Consider the following 6,294-nt stretch of genomic DNA (forward strand, 5'->3'; position numbering starts at 1 on the left):
ATCAAAATACCTCAAATCGGGTCTCTGATACCAACTTGTGATGTCCCAAATTTTCAATCATTTTTTTGAAGTTTAATTAATCAACCCAAAAACCATTTTCATAAAAAGAAACATAAATATCCATTGGATTCAAAAATCTTAAAACTAAACATAGAGTTCAGTATAAGCCTCAAAACAAAACATAGATGCGTGTACAATCACACCCATCCTTCCCTTTCTCACTAGAAAACCTGAAAAACATTTAAATTTAACGGGTAAACACAAAGCTTAGTGAACTCCCCCAATATACCACATATTCCACCATACATACAATGCATACACTTATGAATTTTATAGTCTAACTATAGTCTTACATCGACATACAAAAGCTATAATCCAACTACAGTCGTACATCAACATATGGATGCTATAGTCCAACTATAGTCTTACATTAACATACAAATGCTATAGTCAAACTATAGTCTTTCATCAACATACGGATGTTATAGTCTAACTATAGAAAACAACATACAAATACTATATACCACCTATAGTCTTTCAACAACATACAAATCCTATAGTCCAACTATAGTCTTACATCATGGGCGCGTCGCGACCACTACAATCCTAAATAGTCACAAACCAGGCCTTGCTTTGCACCGCGACCAAGGGTTGGTTGCATCGCGCCTCCTAGGCAAAAAAACCACTTATATTAAGTTCTTAATCTTTTAAGTCAGGGGATATAACTTTCCAATCACCATATTGGGATGTGTCCGATGGATACAAATCCTAACTTTACTAACATCCAAGCCCCGTAACAAGCCCAACACTAACCCTATATCCAAAACAAGCCAAAAAGGCTAAGGTTTTCTTGCATGATTTAAAGAGAGCATATGCATGCAATCTCTTTACCACTTTGAGTCCTAAAAACCATCCAAAACATCCCACCAACCTGGAGTTTTCCAAACTCCAAGGAAATCATACTAAAAAGAAACTAAAGTGACTAAAACTATAGATCTAGAATCATAGTGTCATAAAGATGCAAACTTGAACACTTATAGAGCAAAAAGAGAGGATAAGAAGGTAGATACTCTCTGGATCTAGCTTCCCTTGCACCAAACACACCTTGCTTCTTCTTATAGTTTCACTCAAATGACATCAAATCTTTAGAATTCATGGAAGGAGGTTAGGGTTTCAAGCTTTAGGGTTTCTAGAGGATGAAGGCTGATAATAGAGGAAACCTTAGACGTTCGTTCATTTAAATAGGGTCCAAAACCAAAGACCTAGTGTTCTTCTGAGTTGTGGTGGCGACACGTCACGATCAACTTAAGGTCGCGTCATGACTAAATGTATTGCCACTCACTGCGACCAGCACCTAGTCGCGAAGCGAAGCTATCCAAAACCAACTTTGTTATTTCATAAAATTAATAAATAACATACCTGAAAAACAGACCTTAGAGTGGTGAACTAAATTGAAAGAGTGAACTATTAAACTTTTATCTACATGCAACTTTGGCACCAAATTTCACATGTGCATTGATTTTGGCTAATCTAAAAGTATTGCAAAAAAAAATCATTGATTTTTTTGCAAAATATATTTTTAATGTGCATATGCACAAAAAAAATATGAATATGCATCAAAAATGAATTTTTTTTATATATTAATTTCAAAATGTACATAATATTTTTGCTGAATTAAAATAAAAACAAAAAATATTGAAACAAGTTTTTTTAGTTCACTTAAAATATATATATATATATATATATATATATATATATATATATATATATCGAAATTAATATTTAAAAAAAAATTTAAAAAATACAATTTTGATGTATATTCATATTTTTTTTTGTTCATAAACACATATTTAAAACATATTTAAAACATAGAGAAAAAAATCAATTTTTTTTAAGTATATAGACGTGGCAAAGCCAATACAAATATGAAATTTCGTATTAAAATTATCTTTAGATAAAAAAAATTCATTCAATTTAGTCTAACATGATTATGCATATATATCTCTCTCTCTCTCTCTCTCTATATATATATATATATATATATATATATATATATATATATATATATATATATATATATATATATATATATATATATATATATATAAAAATTTCAATAGAAAACCATAATTATTGGTTCTTCAAGAAACCAATTTTTTTTTTCAAATTCTAAAGCTTATTCTTTATCGAAAAAAAAAACTAAAAATTTTTAAATTCATAATTTAACATTGTGAATGTTAAATATATTTTTCGGGTTCACGTGTGAATTTAGATTCACATTGTGAATATTCAAAGATTCACATTGTGAATTTGACGAAAAAAAAATTATCGAATTAGATATCATTGGAAAAAAGGATAAAAAGTTATGAATTTCTGTATTTTTAGTTTTTTTTTTTTTTTTTTTTTGATAAAAATAAGTTTTAAAAGTTGAAAAAAAAATTGGTTCCTTGGTTAATTATGGTTTTCTATTGAATATATATATATATATATATATATATATATATATATATATATATATATATATATATATATATATAATCAATTCAATGTTTCTAGCATATTCTTATATAGACCAGTACTTTATTCTCTAACCAAATAAAAATATTAAGCTATTAACAATGATGCTAGGAATCATAGACTAATAAAGCAATTTTTGTTAGCCAATCAAACGCCACTACTATCACTTTTTTCCTAATTAATTAGATATCATGAATAATAGCAAAATATTTTTTTCCTTGTTATAAATGCTAGAGAATACTCTTGTTTGAAGACACAAAGAGGCATGGCTGCCATTAGAGAAGGAGAAAATGATGGTATGGGCGTAAGTTTGAAGGATTTGTCTAAGAAACTAGAAGATTTTGCAAAGGCTAGAGACTGGGAAAAATATCACACCCCCAGAAATTTACTCCTTGCCATGGTACTTCCATCATTTCTCTTGTACTCTTATAAACATTTGAGTGAAGAAATTATAGAACTTTAAGAAACTAGAAGATTTTGCAATGGCTAGAGATAGGAAAAGTATCATATCATCAATTGTTAACCTTTTAAAGACTTATTAGTATTGCTCTATCAACTTTCTACTTACATTTAATAAAAAATATTTTGTTTATAAACATTTTCCAATAGTTATTTTTTCTAAAGTTTTTTTTTTCATCAAAAAAACTAATTTATTATTTATATATCTTAAATAATTTTATAAAGTTGTCACATCTATTTTCACTAACATTTATTTAACAAAAAATATTTTGTTAAAAACATTCTCTAATTGTTAATTTTTTCTAAAGACGATAATATATATATATATATATATATATATATATATATTCAGATTTTTAAAAGAATTAAGATTTTACGATTCTTTTATTAATATATGATTACTCGATAATCATATATGAATAATCAAAATGAAATAGACATATTTAAATAATTATATATAATTTATTAATAATGTAGATTTTGTTGTGAATAAATGATTATTCATTATTAATATATGATTAGTTTGATTTGTTAATTTTGCATGTTATAATCGTACACAAATGACATTATTCAAATATATGACTTGTTAAAAGTCTTAAATGTGATTTGTTAATTTGGACATAAATTATATTTACACGATATAATAAGATAATATTACTTTATTAACAAAAATAAAGAAAATTGCTTAGAATTCATCTGTTAATTTTAATATATATGATTGAATAATATTACAATTATAGGTTATGATAGTGTGCTTTTGGTTTCATAATTTTTTTTATTCGATGTTGATGTTTACTAATAGTAGACAAAAAATTAAGATTTTTGGCATAAATAGTTTTTTGGATAAAAATAAACTTAAATATTGAAAAAAAAAACAATAAAAAAAGTGGGTTTTTCTTTTAAAAAAAAGTTTGTTTTTATATATCAACATGAATCTTTATGGAAAGAAGACGGAAAATCGTGAACAATGTTATATTCGGGTTTTTTAAAAAAAAAACGCGACTTAAAAAAATTTAAACGAAAAAAAGATGTGAGTTTTTTGGTAAATAAGTGAGTTTTATGGTATATTCTGGTGTATGTGCGTCAAATTTACAAGTATACATCCATTTGACCGTTGATCATTATAATTTTCGACGCTCATGATTGGTTACTTTGTTCTTTGTTAATAATGGTTCTTTATTGAATATCATCTTATATTCACATATACATTATACTTACTAATAAAATTATCAATGAATAATAAATATATCTTAATAATCATCTTGACTCTTTTTAAAAGTCTGGACATAATTTTTATGATGATACTTTTTGTATAAATTACTTTTAAGCCGTATTGATAACTTTGTAATGAATAATATAAAAATAGTCAAAATATGATAAAGATATAAAATACTTTTGTAGTTCATTCGATTTTGCTTTGCTCTACTTCCCTTTGTATTTGTGTTATCTTCATTACATTGGTTACATAAATAAAGGAGAATGTTTTAAATGCAGGTGGGTGAAGTGGGGGAGTTATCAGAGATATTTCAATGGAAGGGAGAGGTCGAAAAAGGGTTGGAAAGCTGGGAGGAATCAGAGAAAGAGCATCTGGGAGAGGAACTATCAGATGTACTCTTATACCTTATCAGATTGGCCGATATATGTGGTATTGATCTTGGCCATGCTGCCCTCAACAAAATCCTCAAGAACGCTATCAAATATCCTCCCATTTCCCTTTAGTAATCTCAAATCAAGATTACAGATTCCCTTTTTAATCTCCAAGGAACAATCGTCATGATCCACGAGCCTCATAATCAACTTTAACCGAATACTAATACACATACCGTTTTTTTACTTCTGTTTTTGATCCACATTAGGAATCTATTTCATCAATAAAACAACACAATTGCTTTCTCGTACACTGCCTCCATACAAGTTGTTCAAACAATAAGATGAAAAAAAAAAATTAAACTTATGATGTTTGATTTGTATAATCCTTAGTAAAAAAAATAGTATTACGAACAAGTTGCATGCATACAAGATATTCGTCAACATTTTTATGTTAAAAACAAATTTAAATAAGTATATATATAATCAAAATTCGATTTTTAATTTACCAAGTTTTCCAAATAAACTTTTTTATAATAACTCTTTTTTTTTCGCAAATAACCTTATTAAAAGCATAAGAATTACATTCTGTGAATAAAAGGAAATAAAAACATTAATGCGTTGCTCAAGCCTGTTCTTAGAAAGTATTACATGAGCTGTCATGAATTAATTTAGTAAAAAACTAAGGACAAAACAGTTTTAAACTCAAATAGTCCTAATGAATGATTTTAATGGTTTGTTTTGTAACTCATGCATATGATTCAAAAAATATCATAATATCTTCAATAATATTTTTCCTAAAAAGGTAAATTATATATAAAAATCATTACACATTAAAATCTAAATTTTAATGTTAAAATATCCTTATGAAGAATATCAAGAACGACAATGAACAAAAACGATAAAGATAAATTAAAAAAAAAAGTGATTATTTGTCGAAACATCTAGCTCTCATATCATTGTTGGAGTTTATATTATTCAAAAAATAGTGTGAGGAATCAAATTGCAAAACAAAATATACGCCTACGGTTTTAAAGTTTTAGCAACCTTAAGAGTTGGATCTATTTACACATACAATAATCAACTAATTTAGTATCAACCATGAGATGTTTAGGATTCTTACCTTCATAAATATGTATCCTTTACAAAATGTTGTTAGACACCATCAATAAAGGAATCCATCATCTTCATTCTTCCTTAGTATTAGTAAACAATTAACAAGAACAAAAAAGAAGCCTTGAAGTAATTGGTTTTGGGAATTGGGGATGGAGGAAAATAGGAGACAAGTACATTAGATTTTCTTGTATAAACTTACCAAAAATCATAAGTTGTCTTTCTTATATACTTTATTGAAAGGTGAACTTTATGGAAAGTCTTTCAAGGCATTAGTAGCCTAAACCCATTTAATTTATTGCTTATAATTACTTAGCTAGTTTTTGAAGGAGATTGAAATCGATGTCTAATAATTCAGAAAACTTGAAAATGAAATCGATGTCTAATAATTTAGAAAACAGAGGATTTGTAGATTTTAAAGGAGATTGATTTTTTTTTTTTTTTACAAATTCTGGAATGTGACGGATTTTCAGTCACATGTATAACTTTCAATTCCCACATCTGCAATTGAGAAGAAACGTTGGAGACTGAGTTCTTTCCATGGCATGTCGCAATTAAGACGAAGGAGAAGTCGTATAACAAGGTCAGATCAGACCGAATTCTATTGAATCAGATTGT

General features: G+C 26.9%; 1 long non-coding RNA gene across 1 annotated transcript; it reads left to right on the plus strand.

The window, feature by feature from the left end:
- Window positions 1-2,724: 2,724 nt before the first annotated feature.
- LOC145138188 (uncharacterized) lies at window positions 2,725-4,874 on the plus strand. The gene is made up of 2 exons (XR_013721376.1): window positions 2,725-2,917; window positions 4,471-4,874. It is a non-coding gene; the product is annotated as an uncharacterized LOC145138188 (long non-coding RNA).
- Window positions 4,875-6,294: the final 1,420 nt, after the last annotated feature.

The sequence above is a fragment of the Lactuca virosa genome, chromosome 9 (assembly GCF_052849685.1).
Source record: "Lactuca virosa cultivar CGN04683 chromosome 9, Lactuca_virosa_CGN04683_v6, whole genome shotgun sequence".
Taxonomy (NCBI): domain Eukaryota; kingdom Viridiplantae; phylum Streptophyta; class Magnoliopsida; order Asterales; family Asteraceae; genus Lactuca; species Lactuca virosa.